The sequence below is a fragment of the Drosophila takahashii genome, chromosome 3L, assembly GCF_030179915.1.
Source record: "Drosophila takahashii strain IR98-3 E-12201 chromosome 3L, DtakHiC1v2, whole genome shotgun sequence".
Lineage (NCBI taxonomy): Eukaryota > Metazoa > Arthropoda > Insecta > Diptera > Drosophilidae > Drosophila > Drosophila takahashii.
This window is the reverse complement of record NC_091680.1, coordinates 3,929,466-3,941,915: the sequence shown is the minus strand read 5'-3', so window position 1 is coordinate 3,941,915 and position 12,450 is coordinate 3,929,466. Positions and strand designations below refer to the sequence as shown.

The 12,450-nt window shown below is 38.7% G+C and overlaps 1 protein-coding gene across 10 annotated transcripts in view; it reads right to left on the bottom strand.

The window, feature by feature from the left end:
- Shab (Shaker cognate b) overlaps positions 1-12,304 on the bottom strand; it is a 68,538-nt gene extending 56,234 nt beyond the window's left edge. For 6 of the 10 annotated variants that reach the window (XM_070214289.1, XM_070214284.1, XM_070214285.1 and 3 more), the window contains exon 1: positions 10,240-10,728. The gene's annotated coding sequence lies outside the window, so the exon portion shown is untranslated. The other 4 variants (XM_070214282.1, XM_017145385.3, XM_070214281.1 and 1 more) reach the window with 4 other exon arrangements.
- Positions 12,305-12,450: the final 146 nt, after the last annotated feature.

Here is a 12,450-nt window from a genome sequence, read left to right as displayed (position 1 = left end):
AGCAGCAAAAAAAGTGTCAGGACATGTGGCTGAAATCCACAGGCAAACAGAAACACACAGCAAAAAGATGGGAAAAAGAGGAGAAAAACGAAGCCACTGCCAACTGGCAGCTCTACCACACTCGAGTCTCGAGTCGAGTAAACAGTTTTTGATAATCTCTCACTCGAGTGCCAAACACTTGGAAAAATAGAAAAAAGAAAATGGAAAATATGGCAAATAAAAAGCGAAAATTTTGAAGACAATTTTTCAAGCGTCACGAATGACGGCAATGATGAGTACGTCAATGTTGTTGATGACTGTGTCGAGTGTGATTATATGGCACCAGCTTAAAGCCTCAAGTGTTCTCGAGCGGTGCACACACAGATACTCCCACATACACACACTCAGGCACTCACACAGTCAAACAACTCACCCACACACTGAAAGGCGAATGCATCTGTAGATGAGCAACTATGGGGCTTATGCTTTAATGAAAGCACGTTTATGCAGGGTAAGCTATAGGAAAATCTTCTCAAAATTATTTAGAAAAATTTTAAAAAATCGAGTATTTAAATTTAAATTATTTATTACTTTAGCTTATAGATAAAAGTGAGTTTTTACGATAATAACTCTTGCAAAATGTTTTTAAAAATACCTAGACATACTATAAAACATATATTTATTTTTCGAGTTTATTACGATTTTTCAAGTAGGAAGAATTTAATATATTTATTTTTTTTTAATATTTTCTATTTTTACATCAAATGAAACTAAAATACAAATGAAATATTTTCAATATTTATCAAAATTAAGTATAAATTCAAGAAATACTGTCCCAGTCTAAAATCCCGCATAAACATCCCACTATCCCGCCCATCAAATATAAAGTTTTGCGACCCCCGTCTTAAGTGCTTGGCTAAGCCATTTCAATTGGATTTTTCAGTAGTGGGCCTATTAGGTCTAATGCCATTTGGGGATTTGGCTTAAATTCACTCGTTTTGCGGCTAAGCCAACTTATGTCTAGTGGCGGTAATTTGCCATTTGCCCGAAGGCACATTTGCATTTGTGTATTGAGAATATTGAGGAATATTGAGGAATTGGCAAATGTATACATCGATTAATGATGATGATGCCGTAAATAAATACGAGGAATACCCGAGCAATTTATGAGCAATTGGCCGTGTTTTATGCATGTATCTCAATATTAATATTTATATTTGTAGCTTTCGACCCCTTTCGATCCTCCCATCGCACTGATCAAACAAACAAGTCAATGGGGAATTTTCTGGGCGGAAGTTTTTCATCATGAAAAATCACTTGGAAGTCTTATAAACATAATTTCATAATTTTACGATAAGTAAAGGCTCGTAAAAACGGATTTGTATATTTATAATTCAAATAAACTTTTCAATTTTATTGATTTGTTTGCAATCGGCGCGAGTGCTTATGTTGATTTTCTTTTTGCTTTGTTTGAATTTTATTGGCAGCAAATCTATATGATTCAAATCGATTTTCAGCGGGTGGCTCAGGATAAAACAACGAGAATGACAAGGCTCTTAGCCAAATTAATTCGAGAACATGGAAAACAAAAAAGGATACGTCTGCGGGAGTTATTTATGGCACAAAGGCGGTAAATGCACCCGAAAGGTAAATTTAGAAAATTACTAGAGAAAAGCAGCCAGCAGCAGCCAAGTTTTCTACTCAAGGCGCCTGAAAATAGGCAAGGATTTTCCCAATCCTCTGCATTTCCCATTTTAACGGTGACTGGCAGAATCCTCCGCAGGATGGAAGCACACATATATTCGTATCTACAAACGCCCACAGAAACCTGCGGCTGAGTGCTCATTAAATAGTAAAGGACATGCAAACACACACACACACAGACAGGTGGAAATGGAAAGCGTGTGGGAAAAGCTCGAGTTACCGTTGCAGGCAGCCAACTGGAATCGTTAGCACACATTGACCGAACCCAGACACTATTAATTATTCGTGGGCTATTTCTTCCCTTTCCCCCAGAATTTTTTCCCTGGGAATCCAGCAACAGGAAGCATCCTGTTTCCCTGTATCCTTGCATCCGTGGTACCGCACCTTGAGTGCAAATATTGCCAGATACAAGATACAGATGTCACTTCGCCGTGCAACTCACACAGATACTCGCAGGTGACTGCAGGCTCTGTGTGTCTGTGTTTTTAGTGCTGCCCGCAGCCTTTTCCCTTTTAGTTTTCGCCATCGTCCTTTCAGTTAAAGTGCAGCCATATATTCCAAACAGAAGTGACTTGCAACATGCTCATATGTATGCAAAGTAACTGCCGGTACAGTAAAGATTTGACGAAGAATAAGAAATTATAAATTTAACTGCTTTTTTGTGAGCGTTTTCTTTGTAGAACAACTAAATTTAAAGTAAGGTTTTCGATACAAAAAAAAAATGAAATAAAAACGAACTATCAAATTAAGAAAAATGTAATTGTTAATTTCAGTTTTTTTTAAAAATTAATATTGAATACAAAATAAAAATTTTCTTTTTCCACTGATTCTAGGTGTTTTTCACTTGAAGTGGGGCTTTTGAGGCTTAAACTTTCCTGTAAAATATTAATGTCATTAACAGTTCCTGTTCCTGTTAGTTCCTATTAAATAATCATGACATGAAAGACACTCTAGAGCCTTAACCACAAAGTTGGTAATTTAATTTACGCGGAGAAAACTTTGTGGAACTATCATCAGCAGGAAAAATATTAATTATGAATAGGAAATAGGTATACCCTCATAATTGTTATAATTATTGTAATTTCTCACTTTTTTAATTATTTATAAGAAAGTAACTATTTAAGTACATGTTTTAAAAAGAATTTTCATATATTTCCTTCTATATTTTCTGTTCAAACTTTGCAGCTTAGTCAAGCCAACCTGTACCTCCTCATGGAGCACATGACGCTGCATATCCGCTGGGTGCAGGAGGTCCTGTCCCTCTGTAGAAGGAGAAGCCGAGGGAAAAGCAGCGGCGGCAGATGTGCCATAAATAAACCAAGACCGTAGGAACAAAACCCGTGCGGAGTAAAAGCCACCGCCGTAGACATTTCCATTGCTTTTCCAGCGAAAACTCCTCCGTTTTTGCGCCGCAGGAGACATGAAACAATAACAATAGCAAAAACGAGCGAAGGAAGGAACAACGGCGGTGCAGATAAAAGTGGCAGCGACACAAAAGCGTGACCATTTTCCCTAGAAGGACAAAAAAAAAAACAGAGAAATGGAGAAAGGCGGATTTTTAACACGAAATTTAAGCCTTGTTTTAGCCTCAGCCTTTCAGATTTTCGCCGATTTTTTTCTTTCTTTCTTGGGGAGTGCAAAATTTTATTTTTCAATTTCCTTGAGCAGCTTTGATCTGCCAGGATGTCGCCAGCAAAAAGCAAGGAAAAGTTTTCCTTCGCCGCCCTGGTTTTTCCTCAAGCTTTTCCTTTCCCCCCTTCGAGATACCCACATTTCTTCTCCTTACAATCGTGTGTGTGCAGATGACAGTAACAAGTTGGAACAAAAAGCGCCAGCGCTTTTAACTTTATTAAGATATCACAAACATACGCAAGACGCCACTTGCCACGCCCATATTTTCCCAGCTGAATTTTCATTTAATTTCAAGAAATGACAAGAGAAAGGGTTTCACTTAATTGAATCTCAACGCCATTAAAAAAGAATTATGTGTGTGTGTTGGTTGGGGGAAAGGGAATGGGGGCAAAACTCATGTTTAGGTACTTATCACTTGGGTGAATGAAAGGGGGGGAAGAGAAAACCCAGGCAATCATGAAGTTTCATGATCATTTCTTTAATAATGATGACGCTAATGGTGGCTGCAACAGCCTTGGCATTTGCTCCCATTTTCCCCCTTCACCCTTTTTTCACTTCGCCTGCAATTACCGCCAAGAAAAGCGGAAAAGCGTGTGGTTTACTTCGTGGCAGCTGGGGGAAAAACTCTCCGGATGCAGCAAAAAGATTTTGCAGAAATCACACTCCATGAAACCGAGTTTAATTTCGTAATGAAAGTTGCCTCAAGTGAAAGCGCGCAGTGATTGATTATCACGATAATTACTTTCTTGGCCTCTAATTACTTAGTTTTCGGGGAGAGTTGCTCAAAGAATTGGGTTTAAGGTCATCATATCAATTATATTTAATTAGCTGCGATTTTAATTACCTAATGGAAATGAATAACTATTATAATTAGCTGTCAATGAAAGGTATAAAAATATTTTGTCGGATTATGAGTAATTTTTAAAATATATTTTAAGTTCTAACTTATTTTTGTCACCCCACATAAATGTTTTTAAAAATCTTATATCAATGGTCTTACCAATTTTTTTGTCGACATAAATCAGTATTTTAGCCATCAATAAAAATGCTACAATAGTAGAATTAAAAAATATTTTAGAAAAATAAATTATTTGAGTCACTTAACCCATTTTTATATTTTTTGTTCTCTCCATAAAGTTGTAAAAGAAAAACCCCTAAACAATCGCTTTAAATGTACCTTTTAGTATAATTAAAGTTTTGTTTTACTTGCATCTCTCCATTCTCCTAACCCCAGGACCAAGTTTTTCCTCTCCTATTCTTTTTTCCTATTCTATTTTTGCTGTATTTTATTTATTCTGCCTGTGGCTTTTCCAGTCTTGCTGCTGCGTCCATTGCTGTGTGTCATTAGAGGTGTACCACATCGCACATCGAGCCACAGCCGCAATGGCAATTGCATTTCAGCATTTTGCCACACATTCCCGGTAATGTTGTGTGTTTAAGTGCAGTTCTCCGTGAACAATTACCATCCCAGGACAAAATGTGGGCGGAAAATCATCCACATGGTTGGAAAAGGAATGGCAGGGAAAGGAAAGTCAAGAGGCAATTAGTTTCAAGTTGTTGCCGCAGACAATTCTTGGCTGGCTGGCCATTTAGCATAAATGTGCTGGCACTTAGGCCAAAACGAGCGGCTGCCTCCAAAGTAGCCAAAAATGGAGGAGCCAAGATGAGAAGAGCACACGACCCACAATTAATCTTGCACTGTTTTTTCCTCGTTTTCTTTCCAACACTTCCATGCTAATGAGCTTCGTTTTGGGCGGCCAAGATTAATCGCATTGCGTATACGCCGCGTTGCGCAGCAAATCGAAGCGGAATCCCTTAGGCGTGAGCAATTGGCACTCCATCTCGCAGGCAAATGCAATCCACTCGAAGCACATGAATAAATAAGCCAGCAGGCCTCGAATTGGAGATCCGAGCAGGCTCCAGAAGTCTGTGACAGCCCGGGAGGAGATTCTATACAGTGAGCGAAAATTTAGGATCATATATAAAGCGACACCAAAATAGGAAATGGAATTAATTGGAAGGAATGGAGCGGAAGGCAGGATTTAAAATAGACAAGAAATTACAGAAACAAGTTACAAAGTTACTAATAAAAGAGCTCTCAAAAAACGAGACGACTTTACGTCAGCTAAAACTGCATGACTTGAAAACTTTAAATATTTTTCATCCTTTGGTTAAATAGAATCAATACATCACTTTAATAAATCAACATGGAGCACATAATAATTAAATTATTAATTTTTATTCAGATGATATTATGATAATAATATAATATACAATAAGTTAAGTTTTAAACCTTAGTAAAATCTTAGAATATTGTACGATTTTTTAAATCAGAAAAAGGTTTTTTTAACTCTAAACATTGCCTGCTACTTTGTTTGAAAACATTTTCAGAATTTTCGTTTGACAATTTTTTCTCACTGCACAAGTGTTTACTCGTCTTGACCCCCTTTGCCGCTCTAGTTGTCCAATTGAAAGGGAAAATTTGTGGCGCGCTGCCGTTTTCTTGGCAGCTCTGCCTTGACAAACAGGGCTCGGCGGAACAAAAAAAAACGGAAAAGAAAAGAAGGGGGACAACAAGCCCAAAAGTTTTGACTGCTCAGGCAGCCATTTCCATGATTTCGCCCGCTTTTCGCAGTCGCTGTCATCTTGCCTTAAATCCAATTGTGTTGTCGTCTGAGCGCCGGGTAACGCCCACGCCCAGAAAAAAATCTTGCACCTGCAGAATGCAGAATGCCGATTGCAGAATACAGAATGCACTTTGCGGCCCATGTCAGAGCAGAGCGGCGACTTTTGAACTCCCACGCTCCGGGAAAAGGAGAAAAGAAAGTGGGTGGTGGAGAAAGCAAAGGAGGAGAAAGCGAAGGAGTAGGCAGCGTGGCATTGCATGTGTGCCAAAAACTACGGGGCAATAATATCCGTAGCCTGCGACTCGCTGACTGCCACTGCCATTGATTTTTATCGCCTCGGGGAGCTGCACAAAGCTCAACTAGCGACTCCGACAAGAAGTTGATTTGCCATGCCCAAAGCGGATTTAAACGGTGCAATTTCATGAAGGGGAATCGTAGATACTCTTATAGAAAAAGTACCATAATTTATAGCTAATTAACATCACTGAAAATATATTTCATATTTTAAAACATTGGTGGTAAGATTCCTTATAAGTTTAGTAATATAAAATATTAATCTATGATAAGATTCTGATATCTGAACTTAAAGGTTTTTAAAAAAGTGTTTTTAGATACTGTCTTATAAAACAATACCTTAATTCTAACATACAAGTGTATTATCTATAGATATATCCTTAAAAAAAAATGTTTAATTGTTTCAAAAAGTTGTAATCCCCATTTTTTGCCAAATAAGGTCACAATTAAAAATGTAATACTTTTTTGAGCTCGTAATTTAATTCCCAAACTATTTCCATTCAAACTGCTACTTTTTATTTTTACCCATTTTTGCAAAAAATATGTGATGTAACCCCTTACAAAAGTTCGACAAATTTGTCAAAAAAAAACCTTTGCAAAGTGATGGAAATAGTTAGGTTGTTGTTAATATACGATTGTCCAGAAAACCACTAAAAACCTCCTAAAATTCCGATCCTGTTTCTAAACTAAAGCTCTGCTTATTTCCAATGACCCAAACTATTTTTCCTACCTTTTCAATCAAAACCAACTAAAACAAGAGAGAACGCTATAGTCGGGTTGGTGTCCCGACTATCTAATACCCGTCACTCAGCTAAAGGGAGTGCGAACGCTGTGTCGGGTTGGTGTCCCGACTAATAATCGTAACTCAGCTAAAGGGAGTGCGAGGGAGATAGATATAGAAATTTTGATTGCGTATAACTTTTTAATGAATAGTCCGATTTAAAAAGTGTCTTCTACATTTCGATAGGTATAAACATACACAACAAAATTGCATTTATACTTATCGGAAATCTTTAAGGATGTGGGCGCAGGACCCATTCTAAAATCGTTAGTGGGCGATTGTGGGCGTTAGAGGGGGCGTGGCGCTCGGCTAAAATAAACTTGCGCTGCGTAGGAAGCCAAAGAATATGTGTGGGAAATCTCAACCTTCTAGCTTTTTTAGTTTCCGAGATCTCAGCGTTCATACAGACAGACAGACGGACAGACGGACAGACAGACGGACAGACGGACAGACGGACAGACGGACAGACGGACAGACGGACAGACGGACAGACGGACATGGCTAGATCGACTCGGCTAGTGACCCTGATCAAGAATATATATACTCTAGCTGTTACATACTTTTGCACGAATCTAGTATACCCTTTTACTCTACGAGTAACGGGTATAACAATTTGCCTCTCAATGCGGAACTTAGCAGCAAATCAACTCCACTCTGCCTGCTTTATTTATGCAAAAGAGTATTGCTGGCAAAAACAAAATCCGTTTTTGTAAATCATCAAATGCCCACTCAGGCCTCAGGATTCAATGGGCTGATGCACTTTGCTGATGGGATGGCAATCCTCCTTGGACCTTCGGGCCCCGTAACACTTATACTTGTACCAACCCATATACCACACTCAGAAAATGAATCGCCCTGAATTTTAGAAAATCGCCTATGGATTTGCTTCACTGGCGATTTTTTTCTTTAAAATAAAAAAATTTTCTACTGGTAAAGAAAATTTTCTTCCAATTAATCAAAATTCATTAAATTCAAGAAATATTCCAGAAATATAGAAAAAAATCGCCAGTAAAGCAAATCCATAGGCGATTTTCTAAAATTTTTGTTTGAGTGCATATATTCCCCTATACCATACATATATCGCGTAGTTCTCGGGCCTGTCGCTGTTTGTCATATGCGATTCGGCTGCTTGCCAAATATTGATTATGTGCCCTCAAACATGAATGGAAGCGCGCTTCGCTGACTCCGCTCAAGTGGTGGTAAAAATGGTAAAAATTCTGGGGGAATGGGATATGGATATGGTACAATCCGGAGGTCTAGAGTATAGAGTATAGAAAAAAAGGGGCAAGATAAGCCCGAACTTCGACGTATGCACGTCATCAGGCCGAAAAAAGCACATCCGGGATAAGTAATGTGCAGGCGAGGCAAAAAGAAGAAACTAAAACGGATGGATAGGGGATCCCATGGTGGCCTCAAATCCAGTTAACTACTTTAATGGTCCAAATAAGCGATGCCACACTTGGCAAACTCTAATAAAAGCCTAATGGGCCATGAACATTAGCAAATACTTTCTCCGTTTTCTTTAATCATTATTTGGCTAAAATACCATGTGCTCAATGAGTTGACAAATCATTTAAAGCCACAACAAATGTGCAAATATATATTTGAAAGCCGCAATTTACTTCGAGAATTGACAAACCAAAAAAAAAGCAAAACAAATGCCCTATGGAATTTTCATTCAGCATCTACTTTCCCACATCTAGTCCCTACTTTTGCCTTTTTCCTAGTGCTGAATAATTTGAAACTGCCATAAAAATGTCAGACTGCAACGGTCTGGTATTTATTTCGACAGCCAGCACAATTCATAGCTCTTAACTGGCAACTGTGCAAAGATAAATAAGTACAAACGCGCAGACCGAAGACTGAATTTATGGCGAACCTTCAGGACCAACTTTTGGCTGAATGGCAGCTAAAGATATTCGCAACTGGGTAGTAAACTGGATTATTATAAAGCCAAACAAATACAGCGAAATATGCGGAAATAGCTTTCTGAGTTCTATTTTAGTTTGCGAGCGTTTGTTTTTGACTTATCAGTTTCTGTGGCTTATAACTCCATTAGATTTGTTTATGATTTTTGATGATCATAACAGATTTTAAGTGGGTTTATTTAGCCATCAGTTGCAAATTCTTGTTTAAGCCCCACGTTGGGCGCCAAATTTTGGATCATAGGCTTTTCATTACTCTAAGAGTCTTCAGAGCATAAAACCTATTATGATTGAAGTTTTATAAAGTCTTAAAATAATTTAGAGAGCTCTTTATATAGAACAATATTCTGAATTTATTAGGAAATTGAAATACATTTATTTTGTTATGGGTGGACAACATGTTTACCTACTTTCAATTTAGTTCAAGCTGATTTATAGATTACAAAAGCGTGTTCGAGTGCACTTACTGATTTTTCCATAATTCTAACAGGCTTTTCCGCCTGACTCGCTCCCGGCAATCCCTTCAATCTCTTTGGAAACCTTTCACTTTGGCCAAATTGCTCTGGATGTGGATGCCACGCCTTCCGAACACGGTACCGAAAATTGGCAAGCCATTAAGAAGCGTGCACTGTTGTTGTTTACACATCCAAAGCAATTTTATCACCTGCGAACAATGTTTGGACTAAGTATACTTTATGGCCCCAGCCAGCCGAATTTCCACCTCCCCCCCATAAATTCCCCGAAAACTTTCAGCTGCAGGTGGGAAAAAAGGGCGAAAATGTCGAGGTGGATAGCGCCGCCTTATCACAATATTTGCGGCACATCACTTGATTATTGGCTTGTCTGTCAACTAGCATGAGTATTTTATTATTTTTATTCCTTATCTGGGTTGGGGGCGGTATTTTGGGGGCAGATCCCGCATAGGTGCCATTAAGGCCGTTTGACAACTTGGGAAATGTGTTTGCGCAGCTCGGGTAATTGTGGCCGATAAAAAACCCCCATTTCGAATGCGAAAAGGGCTTCATGAAATTGTATGAAAAACCTGAGTAAGTAGCATGTCGAATTACAAACGCTAATTGACTCGTAAAGTTGGCAAAAGTGCGGCACGAGCCGAAATATCGATTGCATTAGCATAAATTCATAAAGGAAAGTATGCAGGAAATAGTGTAAAAGTAAGTTCATGATTTCACATAATTAATTTAGTTCGTTGCGTAAGGAAATCATAATAAATTTAGCGGAATATTATTTAATGTTTTTCTTCAAAATATAAAATTTTTAGTATAATAACTTTACTCACCAACTAAAGAGTAATAACTTCACTTGCGTATTTTAGTTTTAGTTTAGGAGTTTTGTTTAAGCGTTGATTAAGTTTGTTGTTTTTGATTTTGTGTTTATTTTTTATAGCATAGGAATATATTTATTTTACATTTTCCGATTGTATTAGGGGGAATTTTTGTATTTATCTTTAGGAAAATATTTGTCACAGACACACGCGCTGGAAAAACAAAAGAAAACTCATTTTATTATACACTGTTTTGGGTATTATTTTTATGCATTTAATTTTACAATGGAAAACTTATTATGGTAATGTGGCCAGTAGTCCTAGTGCGGATTTTTCGTTTTCCGCCAGCCTATCTGTCTGCCTTTCGAGCCTTTTCTTTCCTTTTCCCCACTTTTCTTATTTTTTCCCCACTGTATTTGTATTCGTACTTTTTATGGGTGGTACACGCCTTGCTTCACCGACAGGGAAAAGGAAAACACTTTTTCTTCAGCGGCGGCCCCCGACACTCACAATTCAAATGAACTTCAATTCGGTATTATATTTTCTGTTGTTTTGTTTTGCCATTGTTTCGATTTTATGTGTGTGGTGTAGAAAATGCGGTGTGTAAAAGTGTGTGTCTTAAAAGGGGCGGGGGGTGACGGGAGGCTTTTCCGATTTTCCGCTGCTCACGCACACAGTTTTTCCCTAGCACAGCACGCTCCAAAGTCTAGCCACGAACTGAAAAGCGTCGGGGAAACTGAAACTGAAACTCCAAACTCGAGCAGGAAAAGCGGAAAGCCGAGAGGCTTCCAATGTCAATGCGAAGCGAATCCTTTGTACGAGGAATGTGTTATTTTGGAAGGCCGAAAAACCAAACGAAACGAAACCAAACCTCCTGGAAAAGCGTAGCTCTCTCTCGCGCTCTCTCTCTCGGAAAATTCCCTCTCTTATTTGGGATTTTTCTCTCTCTCCCGCTGGTTTGTTTTCCCCGAGCTGTGCGTGCGTTTTGACAACTACATTCCGCCCCGAAAAAAGAAAGAAATGAGTTTTGAAGTTTTCAAAGTAGATTTCCACTTGCAAAGTTTAATTAATATGAATGTCTACGACTACGTATATGTGTTTTTATTTCTTCGACTTTTCTTTTTGGCTTTTCATTTTCTGGGTTAGAAATTTATTGGCCGTGCGGGCGTGCTTTTTTGTTAAAAATAGCCGAAATAGCCTCGCGATGCGTCGGCAGCCTCAGCGACAGCATCAAGTTCAGATGGGTTCTATTTTTTCTGTTTTTGTATCTTTTTGGAGACTAAAGCGACAACTTTTGACCTTAGTCAAGCGAAAAGTGTGCTGTGTGCTGCCCACCTGTCTTTCTTGTTGTTTTGTGTATATCTTTTAAGCGGCTAATTGGCCAAGTTGCGTTGTGGCTGCCAAATAATTCAGGCGACTGCAACTACTCGGCTAATTACGAGCCATGAATGAATAATCAGGGGGTGACTCTAACCCCCTAGAAGAACCCCCTCTAGAAGACCCCCCACTCCCAAATCGCTGACACATGAATTTATGATTTCTTTGGGCCGTGTTGTTATTGCCTTTATGATTATTGCGACGCCGCGTCTGTTGTCTGGCTTTTCCCAATTTTCCGACTTTTCCCGCCTGACGCCAAACTAAGTAGCAACCCCCATTTTAACCATTGTCAATCATCTGACCCGGTTTTGCCTGCTTTTCGGGGCTTCCGTTTGGCAATTTGTTTCGTTACCCAGATAAACATATCTTGTTTTGTAGTTTTTGGCGATACTTAGGAACCCTCCCCCCAAAAAAACATGCTGCCTTGGCATTATTAATGTCCTGTGACCCCAAAAAAGGAAGAGACACAAATATCTTAGAGTTTTCTTTCTGTCCCAAAAGAAAGAAAAATCAATTGATTGACTGCGATGGCCACATTTTCTGCACTTTTAAACGCGTCACTAGAAATTTAGATTTCAGATTATACGTTTCGGTATTTGTGCTTTCTTTTTCGCCGCTTTCTCTCGCGCCTCGGAAATCTCTCTCTTGTCACACTTGATTTATTTTCGAAATTTTTAATTTTTCCTCATTGACTTCTTGGCATTTTTTCACGAATTTCCGCGAGCACACACACTTTATATTATTTATATTTCTTTTTTGGCCAGGAGTTGCATTTGGATTGGTAACAGTTGATGGCCAGCTGCTGACTAACTGGCCAACTGACCAAGTGACCAACCGACAGAACGACAA